The sequence below is a fragment of the Nestor notabilis genome, unplaced genomic scaffold (assembly GCF_000696875.1).
Source record: "Nestor notabilis isolate BGI_N333 unplaced genomic scaffold, ASM69687v1 scaffold9624, whole genome shotgun sequence".
In the NCBI taxonomy this organism is placed as follows: domain Eukaryota; kingdom Metazoa; phylum Chordata; class Aves; order Psittaciformes; family Psittacidae; genus Nestor; species Nestor notabilis.
This window is the reverse complement of record NW_009926861.1, coordinates 1-13,419: the sequence shown is the minus strand read 5'-3', so window position 1 is coordinate 13,419 and position 13,419 is coordinate 1.

The following is a 13,419-nucleotide window of genomic DNA, read 5'->3' as shown; positions in this document are numbered from 1 at the left end:
TGCCTTCAGTGGTTAAGTTTTATTCTGGCCCACCGCACGCAGCTGGTGAAAATCTAAACATGCACACTTGCAAGAAGCAGGATGAGGATCCTCCCTCCTTGCAGCTCTGCACTCTGCTTTTTGGTTGTTAAAAGTCGGGGCAGTAACCGTGGCAAAGTATCCTCCCATGCCCCCCACAACCCTACACTTGGAGGGTGCTTGCTGAACAGCCTGACTGGGGGAAGGGCGAGCAACAACCTGAATGGCACAACAAAATTGCTGTAATAGGCTTAACTGCTGAGCTTGTAGCTGTAAAAGGGGTATCTGAAGTCCCAAAAGCACAAGCAGATTCTGCTCACCTCAGATACAGTCATGGGTCTTTCTTTGTAGGATTAAAGACAGATTGACGCACGTTGCAAAAGCAGTTTCATTAAGGAAAAAAAAGGAAACATTCTCTATAAACTATACTATACAAGAAAAAGCAACACATACCCATACATTTCTGATGCTGGCCTTACCAAGCCAGGCTTACTTCCTGCTTGAACACACATTCAAAAAAAACAGTCCACAGTTTACGCTTGATCAGCTATGCGTATTACCAGTTGTTACAAACAATCTACATTTTCATCCACTCTCTGAAATTTCTAGGAATTGCATGTGAGCATCAAAAGAGAATCTGAGCTTGGCTACACACTTGCCAGAACAGTATTCCTATATTCGAGTATATAAACAACACACGCAAACCTGGGGACTGATCTAGCAAAGGCAGCTGTTGATAACTATCAAGCTCTCATTCCCTTCTCACCTTATCAGAAGCCCCAAACACAATCACAATCAGCAAGGCAAGACTCGGTGGTACGTACACCATGTGCTCCAGTGGGGCCATGACTAACCCTTTCTGAGCAAGAGCCAAGGCACTCTCCTTCTATAGCAGCAGATACTCCTCTGTGGCTGAGCAGTGGAGTTCAATTTCCCCCATGCACTCAGCTGAGGCTCCCTCACAACCCACTGCTGTCCCTCCTCTTTCTAATGACAAGCAGCTGGAGAGATCTGCTTTGTGTTTCCTTCCCTCTACCCCTCAGGTTAACAGCCATCTCTCAGGGGTATCTATGAGCCCAGAGCGGTGGTGGCAACAGCACAGATCTCACAGGACATGGCAGGACCCCGAGAAGGTGTGAATGGACACAAAGAGGTAGAAGACATGGAGAAATGGTGAGAAGACCAGTCCAGGAAAGCCAGAAGGACACTCTAACAGGTGATTCGAAAGTGTTCAATTGTAGCCGTGTTGTTGAGCCTTGTACAAACCTCTACCCACTTTGATGATAAAAAGTAGCATAACTGGTAGATTTAATTTGGGAATACTTGCAAAGTTATGCTGAGAATACTTTCATTAAAAGCTGTGCTTAAAAACAAACTCTCCTCTTCCTCCATGCAGTTAACTTTTAATACTTGTCTAAGCCACTGGAGGAACAGTGCTGCCCTCACTCTGTGAACGTAAATCATAGCAATAAAAGTGCCAATTAAAAAAAGGGAAGGTACTTTGTTCAAGACAATCTTAACATGCCGTGTATAAAACAATCTGTCTCTTAAGGCGCTGACTTGAGATCCTAGTTTAAAAATAAGTACAGTACAAATATGTAGGTTATTATTAAACATGCAGCCAAGTCACTTTATATAAATGACCACAGAGTAATTCACCCCTGCTTTATAAAAAAGGAAATGTTTTTAAGGCAGTCCTTGAAAGAAAAAAAATCTTCAAATTCAGAAGAGGGTAATACTGCCTCCAGAGAAGCCAATACAGAGATCATTCCTCTTTATTTTAATTTTTCCCTCATTTTTAAAGCTATAAATACAGAAAGATCAACATTTTCAGGTCTTCAAATACTTAGTCATAGAAACAGAATGGTTTAGGTTGGAAGGGACCTTCAAAGGTCATCTACTCCAACTCACCTGCAATGATTCAACTAGATCAAGTTGCCCAGAACCACATCCAGTCTGGCCTCGAATGTCTCCAGGGATGGCGCATCTGCCACCTCTCTGGGCAACCTGTTCCAGTATTTCTCCACCCCACGTCAGGCATTTCCCTTTGCAGTGTCTGTGGAATTAAGATGATGACTTCTTTCTACCAGGTGAAGTTTATGTTGCCTCTTTTATCCACTATTAGCAACAATAAGAGCAAAGACAAAAGGATGTAAGAACTAAACCAGGCACATATCCAAACCCCTTGTGCCTGTGAGCTCTCACCCTAAAGGATACTTCGTGACTAGGATCACATCGAAGGCAAATACACATTCACACACACACTTTACCTAGAATACTGAGAACTGGCCTTGCCAGTGCTGAAACCCCTTCCCAGAGGATGGTCTAGTCAAGGCTGCTACAGCATCAGTACCTTAGTTGTATCTTAGGAAGATCAGGCACCACGAATACTCCAGTGGCATCCTGCCTGTGTCTTCTGCCATTGCTCCTCTGCTCCCTTCCCTGCCACTAAAAATCCTTTCCCAAGGATTTCCCATTCATAGCATCTCTGCTTGTTTCAACCCTTTCTGCTGGAGGGATAATACGGTGTTCCACCAGCCCCTCACAATCTCCAGTGCCAGAGCACAAAGGTTGTGCCCCAGCTCTGAGAAATCACTGGGCATCTGCTGGGGGAGCAAGGGACAGCATACAACTATGCTGGGCAGAGGGATTCTCATTCCAGAGGGAAAAGATATTGCAGTCCCCCACCATGCTGTACTAAAGCATTGCTCCAGCACCCCAAAACCCGCCAAGCCCAGGCAAAGAGATTCAATGGCACTTCTTTCCGACAGCAGCAAGATGCACTAAATAAACACAGCACAATCTATTATTATAAAGTTACAGGTGTATAAAATACACCCTGCAAGCATTTAAGGCTGCATTCAGCTCTATCCCATCTATCATAACTCAGGAAAGTACCGGGAAAGAAGCAAGTTTGAGCATTTCCAGCTGTCTTCACAGGTCCTGTCACTGCACTGAATACTCACTGCCAGCAAGCGCTTTAGTTACAAAAGCAATACCTACTTCAGTTAAGTCTACTACAGACCCACAATTGCCTCTCATGGTGTTTTCTTAGAAAAAGGGGGGGGGAGTAAAAAAAAAAAAAAACAACAAAACAAAAAACAAGTCAAAACCACATCAGTCACAAAGTTTGCTGACAGAGACAACACAGTCATTGCAGAAGTTATTCCACCTCAGCAGTGCAGAAATTGCCATTGCTATTTTGCATGACACAGACCTGGAAGAAAAGTCGGTTACTACAGTGCTAGTGAGAGCAGACCATGTGGGCATGATCCCACGTGCTGACATTCAGTATGTTGCTATTTCCCTCCTGATAAGGTCCTACTTTGCTAGGTAAACCACAATGCACTTCTCCAAAACCTCCTGGGACGCCCTTTAACACTGGCAACTGGGGAGATGAATAGATGGGGAAGAGGAAAAAAATAACAAACAACAAACCAACAACAAACAAACAGCTCTATGACAGCCATGAATCAATTCAGTTCAGAAAGCTCACTTTGAACAGACATACCTGAACCTTTGGGAATTGAATCTGCAGCCTCTGAATCTAAAAGCAGAGATTTAGTGATAGAGATCACAGCTGACAGCCCCAAGTCATTCATACCTCACCTGGGTCACTGGGTGGGAAGCCTCTGCCTGCCACAAGCCACTCTGCCACCACCAGCCCAGATTAATATACCAATGAAAACTAGGCGCTCTCATTCTAGGAAACTCAAGCAGTTCATCTCCACTGAACATCTGGAGTTGATCCACATGCTGAACACATCAAAAAGATTTTCATTGCTACTTAAACGAAAACTCATAATAAATCAGCTAAGATATTTTAGAAACTAGCATGCCATCCTTACTAGCATTTGCATGCACATGAAACACTCTGCAATTAGTCAAAGTCTTAATGATAACATTTGTGCATGAACTTACAAAACAGATAGGACTGAACTGTGTGCCCCATCTGTGCCTGAGTAACCAAGACTATGAGCTGCAGTTACTTTTTCTGATGTTCAAAAAGGGGTAAGGTGTATTTATTGGATTATTCAGTTGTATATCCAGCTACTTTGAAATTACTTCACCCTGTAAGGTCCAACTATGCACAACAGCTGGAAACACAAGGCAATTACAAGCAGTAGCACCTTACCTATGAAAGATACGAAGGCTTCACCTTGACACAGGTCACAGGAAAAATGAGTCCTTCTCACACAGCATAAAAATTGTCTTTACAAACCTATCTGTGCTTTGAAGTATTCAGATACAGTTTATTAATTATATTTATTAAGCAGTCTAAAATTATAGATTCATTTTTCTTGAAATCAGGTAAACTCAAATATTACTTGGATTTTCACAATTATCAAGCTGGTTTGGCTTTTTAATTTGCTATGATGAATTCTGCATATGCAGAAAGACCTGACTTCAGAATCTTCATCTTGAAAACGTTGGAGCTTCACTGTCCCCACAGCTGTACGTAACAGAAACACATTAACAACCAACCCCATTCTCGACGTGTGCTGAAAAGCGCAGCTAGACAGGCAGGCAAAGCATTATCCACTTCACAATTTTGCAAAGCTTATAGCAGAAGGGCCAAACACTGGCTGGGTTATTATCCAATCTGCAAATAAACACAAGTAATTAATTTAGTAGCATGGCATTGCATCTTGCAGGCTGAATTTCAACACATAGCTATTACAGGGGAACCAATTGAAGGAATAGAGCAATTCCCTATGATTTCTAGTATATAGTCTGCTTTCTGGCTACAGCTATGAAAAGACCAAAAAGCAAATCCTGAACATGGCAGCAAGATTCCCAGATCATTAATGAATAAAATACAAAACCATCTATGAAGCCAATAAACGTTTTTGTAAAGTGAACAACTATTTTAAATATTTGCTCATATCCAACTACAAACGGACAGTATAAAAGCACTATTACGAGTGCAAGAGGGATTACAAAGTTAATACGAACAATTAACACTTTTAACCTCTTAAGTGCTTTATGCGATATTAGCAAAGAAGTCTTCTAATGGGAATAATGTTAAAAGGATTTTAAAGATTTGCAGTCACTCAATATAATGGCCAAGGAAAGTTCCCTGTAGGCAGTTACAAAATGACACTAGTCAATTCACTCATGCCACGATGAAATGTGAGTTAAGCAGCACCATTCAGAAGTTAAGATCTTTAAGGAGTAAACTGGTAGTCCATTGAGAATGTCAGCTCAGTTGGACAGGCACAGAGGAGAAAACAACTAATGGCCTTTTCTAGTGCACCTGTATCTTATTATCCGTATCTCATGTTCTTCCCTCCACTCCCATTCCACCTTAGCACTGAGAAACACTGAATAAAACTTGCAAGATGGACCCTCTACACACAAGGTAGGAACCCCTCTCCCCAAAGCCCACATTACAATCTTACAGCAATAAATCTTTTTCCCTGGAGATTTTCAATAGTTCACATACCTCTGAAGTTAGTCATGCTCTGAACAGGAGGTAACAAACTTTTCTGTGACTGTCATCGCTACAGATATTCTTATAGTCATTTATACTTATTGAACTCTCAGTTGAACTCTGGCCTTGCCTCTCAAAAACATTACAGATGCTTGGAGGCAAGACACGTGGCTGCATGGGTCTCTGTCATCTGAAAATAGATACTTGTTTTCTTGCAAGCATTCCCAAAGAAATTCTGAACAAAGTATCAGAATGCAAATAATACACTTCTAGTAAACATGCTTTGGGCCCTGTTTTTGTTTTTAAAGTGTCCTCTGATGAACCATTTATTTACATTTTGAAAAGGAGAAAAACTGAAATAGGAAATTGCACATGCACAAATTCAAAGGCAGTATCTGACAAGCCATTTTGTTAATTTGTGGATAATTGCTCATTACTGCAAAATAAGGCTCACACACTGTTTCAAGAAGAAACCCCAGCCTATTACTAAGTATTGCTTTTGGCAAATGCAAGCTTCTTCTAGCACAGCGAGTCTCCATAAAAATCATATTTCCATTAAATGCATATCCTGGCATCCCAAAAGCACTGGTGGAAACAGAACACGATGTTCTCTCAAGGCATTTTGTTGGGACCTTCATATACTTTCATTCACCCCTTTTTGCCCATTCTTGCTTCGTTCAGTGCTGCTTTGAATGCCGTCTACCCCCTACACTGCCTCTGCTCAGCACCCTGCCCCACAAATGACCAACTTCAGCATTCTAAGAACACATATGTTCCTCTTCCTTCCTTTAAGTCTTGTTCACTTAACTATTAGACTAACACTGTATTCCCTAGACACTCAAAATCCACAGAACACTGTCACTTTATATTATTCATGCACCCTCTATAAGTGGCGAAGCTTACCCTGAGCTCCCCGCTGCCTGGCTCACTTTCTGGCACTGGATTTCCACTCCCATTTAAAGCAAGTGGACCTTGAGCACTGGTGCACCATCACTAGGTGAGCTGGCTAACAGCACTTGCGCTGAAAGGTGGCCACCTTGAAGCTACTACATCAGTGAATGGTGAGCACACTCTGAGAACTGTATGCAATTCGCATAGCCAAGCAGGTATTTTTGCAGTAACTGCCCTCAAAGCACTTTTCAAGGTATTTTTCATCACTGTAACAGCAGGAGTAATTTTTAAGCCTTCAAATACTTTTAAATTAACTTCCCTGACAAAGTTTTCCAGAGCAGTATAACCTGACTACATATAACTTTGTGCAGAAGACCAGGGGCACACAGAAGACAAAGTATAGACTTCAGAGCAGAAAAGACACGGTAGGTCAATTTAGATGGAACTGTTTCATTAGTATGTAGATTCAAAGCCATTCCTATGCAGTTATTGAAGTGCTACTCAAGCCTTTCTAGCAAGCAAAAATCCATCCTGTGTACAAATAGGGCTTTTATAGCTTGGCACAGTGCTCAACTGCAGAGTCAAACTTCCAATGCCTGGTGAATTTTTTACTTGAAAGTGGCAGGAGAGCTCATGCCAGAAGCCCATATGAAATGCCAGCATACTGACAGAAGGTCAAAGCGTGGTATCAAGAGATTTCATGGAAGTGTTTCAAGACAAACTTCTTAAAAGCATTTTGCTATCTAGGGAGGCATAGATTTATACCACCAGGAAAGCCTAGTAAAAATCTTTGTGATTCCTTCCAAAAATGGGTAATATCTACCTTGTGAAAAGCACAGCAGTAGGGTCTCTTCTAGGTGGTGAGAGCTGTCTCTGTGTCTATCTAATCCTTGGTTCTTTTGCTGAAGTTATGAATAAATAAGAAGTGTTAATGCCAGAGATTTTGTGCAGACTGTCTTCTAAATTAAAAAACAAAACAAAACAAAACCACCAACAAACAGACTTTCAGGTGCAAAAGGTGGTATTTCATGCATAAAAAAACCCACAAAAGTCTGGCCTACAAACAACTGAAGAAAGCACAAGAGAGTTTAAAGACCAACAGCCTAAATGGTTACCCTTTCTCCATTAGTATCTAAAACTACAGCTACAGAAGCAAAAATTTAATTTGAACAGAGAGGAAGGCTCCATAATCACTACCATTTTTACAAAAATATTTAAAGTTAGTGTCAACAATGACCCTGAATAGATGTCAAGCGTGAGGACTTTCAACATTCTGAATCCTGCCAGCTGTCACCACTTCATTATAAAAAAAAATATAGTAAAGCCCCACTGAAACCTAATCTGTCTGCTCAGGGTCTCCCCTTGAATCTGCATAAATGCACTGTTGGATTCACCTACAAGAGCAAATTTGCAAACGCTTATGCACTCTCCCATTAAAGTATTTCAATTGTCTGAATCTGCCATTTTAACAAATTCAAGTATAAGACTTTAAATTCAATTAGCACAAATCTCAGTGCTCCCAACATTAAATTTGCAAGTGACATTTAATGGCATTTAACACATACAAAGCTAAGCTAATACACTAATGGACCAGCATGGAAAATTGCAAGATACTCTGAAAAGCAATACTCTTTTTTTAGTGAAGGAAATTAAAGGTGTAGGCTGCACTGGACAGGAAAGATGACAGCTATTAAAAATCCTTCTGAAACCAAGGCTGCAAAAGCACCACACAACTATGGCTGCACATAATATAAGAGCAAAGAAGAGAAGCAGCTGCTCTATTCAGCAAGATCTCCTTCCAGTAGGCCAGGTTTTGGGAGTGATACACCTAACACAAAGCTGTTTCAGTTCTTACGACAGGAATTACAACCTCTTCTGCTGTTTTTACTTCTGACTCCTCCTACCTCTTTTTCTGATGAAGGCTTAGGCAACACAGCCCCACTCACAACCCTTCTGTAGTCCCACACTAACTGATGCCCACAGAAGCACTAAGTTTTCCAAGCCTTGTGTCCCAAACGGTTAAGGATGCAATACTGCACCCCAAGAAGCCAGCCCAACAAGCAGACCTGAGGAACTCTGCTACTGTGCCTCCCCACTGCACACCTGTGCCTCACCAACTTGGCAAGAAAGCTGTGAGTTTTCATACAGCTGTGCCTCCTGCATTAGAAAAACCCAAGCTACTGGACTTCAGGGATCCCTTTAAGTCTTTTTTACAAGTGGCAATATGCTTCACGTTAATTCCATTTAAATAAAGCAGGCTTCCTCCAAAGAGCTTCAAAAGCTCAGGGAGACAGAAGGCAGACCATGCTGGGAAGTCTGAGAGAGAAAAAAAGCTTTAGAGTGATGATTAAGCAGAGGAAGATTTCTATTTTTTTTTTTTATTTGCTTAAATATAAACAAATTAGCACAAGAAAAATCTATGGTTAGTGAAGATGTTTTTGCAACAAAAATTTATTAGTGTTTTTCTTTCAATATGGATGTGCAACAGGATACCAGGGCAGGACTGCACACACTGATGAAGGAAGCATCACAGAACATGCTCTGCTCCGCACAAATCTTGCTCCTGAAATTTGGATGAGTGAACTATAAAGACCAGCAACAGCAATAACCGTATTTTAAAAGCTGCATTTCTTTAAGAGACTTGTAGTCTCCTAAATTAGACTGACTTTTTTCTTAACATTCTTGATCAAGAGCTATCAGAACAAAGCTCAGGTGGTAGTTTCATGGATTGTGGATGTTTAAATATTCACTTACATTAAGAACTATACAAAGCACAGGGAAACCAGTTACACCTAGTAGCTTATTGGGATATGTTAATTTTATCAACAAAAACCAATCCCAACTAACGTGCACCAAACACTGCCTCTGTAAGTGGATTTTCAAAAGCATACAATATATTTGGGATGAAAGTGCCACAAAAAGCCAGTAGGTTTCACGCTTTCTTCAGTTTGCTGCATTTCCCCCATCCTTTGAAGGAGCAAACAGGGTGAGACAGGGACAACTTAATTATTAACTTGAATGATGCCACACACTTTGGGAATACAAAATGTATTAAAAGCCAGAGTTTCCAATCCACAGCACAGGAGTCATGCAGTACATCTGCATTTGGAAGGCCGCCTGTCCCTATCTGCGTGCTGGTGTCCTGCATGCAAAAAAGCCTCCAATAACACCAAAATCCTTCAGAAAACCATATGCTGGCATGGCCAACCATATCCTGGGCTGCATCAAAAGCAACATGACCAGCGTGTTGAGGGAGGGGATTCTCCCCCTCTGCTCTGCTCTTGTGAGACCCCGCCTGCAGTGCTGCATCCAGCTCTGGGGTCCCCAACACCAGGAGGACATGGACCTACTCGAGTGGGGCCAGAGGAGGTCATGAAGATGCTCTGAGGGCTGGAGCACCTCTCCTACGGAGACAGGCTGAGAGCTGGGCTTGTTCAGACTGGAGAAGAGAAGGCTCTGGGAACAATACCTTACGGAAGACCTTACAGCAGCCTTCTCATACTTCAAGGGGGCCTTCATCTGGAGAGGGATTTTTTACAAGGACCTGCATGGATAGGACAAGGGGGAATGGCTTTGAACTGACAGAGTTCAAATTTAGATTAGATACTAGGAAGAAGTTCTTCCCTGTGAGGGTAGGAAGAATAAAACAAATCAGTTCCCTTTTCTTGCTGATTTTTTTGTTTGTTTGGGTTTTTTTTAATAACAATTTTCATGAAGAAAACATTCAAAGGATCATTAGCTCTTGTAGTAGAGAAGGAAAAACTGAAGTAATGTTTCCTAATCTAGCATAGTCATAAAAGACCTTCTAAAAAACTTAGAGTTAAAAATTTAGTTAATCTTCTTTCTTTTGATCTTGAAGCAAAACAATTACAAACCTACCAATAGTACCTTGCTGGGGAGTCCTCCCCTGCATTTTTGATAGCCATTAAAAACCTATATACTAGGGAAATTAATAATAGCTATTATTAAAAAAAAATTGCTATAAACAGGTAAAGATTTTTTTCTGGTTTAGCTCTCATTTTGACATATTTTTTAAAACCTTAAGAACATTACTATTTATGCATTTTCTCCCATTTCATACCAGGTTTTGAGAAATGCATGTAGATGTATAAGAAAATATTGCCCTGTTGATTTGTACTTTTAAATAATTACATATGAGCTCATCTACAAAGAGGTTTAGGTTAGATATAAGGAAGAAAATCCTTTCTGTGAGGGTTGTGAGGAGCTGGCACAGGTTGCCCAGAGAAGCTGTGGCTGCCCCACCCCTGGCAGGGTTCAAGGCCAGGTTGGATGGGGCTTCGAGCAGCCTGGTCTAGTGGAAGGTGTCCCTGCCCATGGCAGGCCGGTAGATGATCTTGAAGGTCCCTTGCATTCCAAACCATTCTATGATTCTATGAAAACACTGACAGTACATGGGAGCTCAGTTCAGGACCCTCAGATTCTAAAAAACAACAACAACAAAAAAAAAAAACCCACAAAAAAAAAAAACCAAACAAAAAACAAACCAAACAAAAAACAAAGCCCCAAACAACCCAGCCCCCCAAAAAACCCAAACCAAAACAAAACACAAACAACAAACACACAACCCACCTCTCAAACCTCAGGGTTTTGCGCTTATTTTAAGCTCACCTCTACTTCAGAGCACTTTTTCCACATACAGTTGGTTTTGATGTGTTGCACTCGAATTATGACTGGAATAGCATTCAGGTGCTCTGTTCTATTTCAACAAAGAACACTTTGGATCTACCTCACTGTGAAGCCTTAAAAATCCTTCTTGCACAACATGTGCCTCTGTGAACCACACCATGAGAGAACGATCTCGTGTCACGTTCAACAAAAATCAGCGTTCATGGACGTGTACAATTCTCCTAGTTTGGGGTTTTTTTGAGGGTGCTACACAGACATATTTTTAACTCCAAACAAGCTGGAGAACAAGGATCTGGATTATTTTTGACTGAGCATTTTTTACAGGGTGCCCTGTTGACCCAATTAGAAAGCATCTAATTCATCAACCATTCCTTACGGCCAGACTGGAATTGCTATTAAGTCCCAGGCCACCCATTTTTAGCGCACCAATTAACCAACACTGAACAACGCAGAGCAGCAGCCACCAGAAGACGGGAAGCATTTTTAAGTTGTCATCACCCATAGCGTATTTGTTCTTCTTCCATATGTTCAGTTCAAGAGACCTCAATAATTATTTAATTAAAAGCAGCACCTATTCAAGCTTGACAGGTGTTGAGAGAAGCAATAGTATACATGGAGAACAGGTCTGTAGAAGGTGCTATTAGCAACCCACTGTCTTTTAAGAATACCGTTCACTCTGAGTATAGTCAAATAGTATTCATTAATACCTCCAAGTCTTGAAAATTATCCACGTACTTTGATTTATTTAATTTAGAAGTGTCGCAAGTTTTCATTAAGAGGTAATTAAACATGTGGAGGCATGTTGCCTCTGGGTTGATATGTGAAAAACGAAAGAGTGATGAATTATTTGGGAATCACAGTTTGTTGCACAAATCAAGCACAGTTTAAATGCATCTGAGCTAAATTTAATTCTGCTTCACATGCACAAACCCTGAAAATCAAGGCAATCTCTCTGGATTTAAAGGAGTTTTATTACCTTTGTTGTAAAGGTAGCCTTTATCTTTTGTCTCCCACTATCCAGGGTTGATTGCTTTCTCTTTCTAAGCTCTGAACGATTTCACAAAGCTGAAGCAGTTCCAATACCCACCAAAATAATAAACAAAATAAAACAGAAGCACACATTACTCCAATGCAATATCCACTTCCCAAACAAATAATCATAGACAAACCCGAACCCACCAAGATCAACCGTAGAGCTTCCACTGACTTCGATTGGCAGGCATCACATCTATATTTTACACCGGTTTGCAAATGGGTATGAAAGTCAACAGAAATCATGTTCATCCATGCAGACCTGAAGTGGCAGAATGGAGTCTGAAGGAACTGTTACAAAACCTGTCATCACATTACGATGCACTGATACTGCCATCAGTCCAAACGACACATGAACATTCATGGACATCCCATTTCCAGCTCTGCTAAGAATGGCTCCCTGCATCAGGAAGCCTCATCAGCATGATGTCAATATGGCAGAGCTCCCATTTTCACAAATAATACTCCTCTCTCTCCATCCTTGCCTCATGTATTTACAGTGCCTTCAGGCACTGAGGCCTTCTTTTATGAGGTTTTAAGACAGGACAGATTAGAAACCTTGATCAAAACAGGGCCTCCAGAAGGAACACCATAAAAAGATAGCTACATGCATTCTACATCCCAAAAAAACCAAGTAATGCAGCCCATCAGTCTGCAAGCAATTTCACAAACAGACAGGGAGCACACCTGCCCTCCAGGTTGCCAGTGATGGTGAGGCCTCTCTCACCCTCCCTTCTGCCTTCCAGCCTCTTTATCCCCAAGATACTCAACCTGTGGTCACCCAGCAAACCTCAAACTCAGGGAGGTGGTGCAGCCCTAATGGCACCACCAGGGCCCTTGGAGTCATCAGGATAGGAAAGATCACCCTGCTCACCGTGGACTCCTCCAGCATCTTTTGGAGTGGGAAGCAGCCAGCAGTCTGCCTTCACACCCCAGAGAACTAAAGGGAACAGGCAACCCCTGGGCTGAGAGGGGGCCGGGCTCACCCCCACAGTCCCAACTTAGCTGAGAAGACCACATGCCCCTCAGGCCCTCTGGGGCTGGGGGAACTATAACCCCCAACTCAGACATCCTGAGGAGGAGGGGAACAGACCTGACCAGGCACTGTAGCTGACGGGACCAGCGCTCCAGGGGGACCAGAGAAGCTTAAGTCTCCTCAGTTCCAGCTCAGGCGGCTGTAGTCCTCTCAGCCTCCGGTGCCCGGGAGATCTCTGGTCCGCTCCGCTTGGGGAGCTGCAGCGCCCTCAGCCCTGAGGGGTCCATATACACCCAAGCTGAGGGGACCAGACTTCCCTCAGGGCCCCCGGGCGGAGAGGACCAGAGCTCTCCAGTGGGGAGCCCCTCCCTGGCGCTGAGGGGGCCTGGATACCCTCCGGGGATCCTCCAGGGCTGCGGGG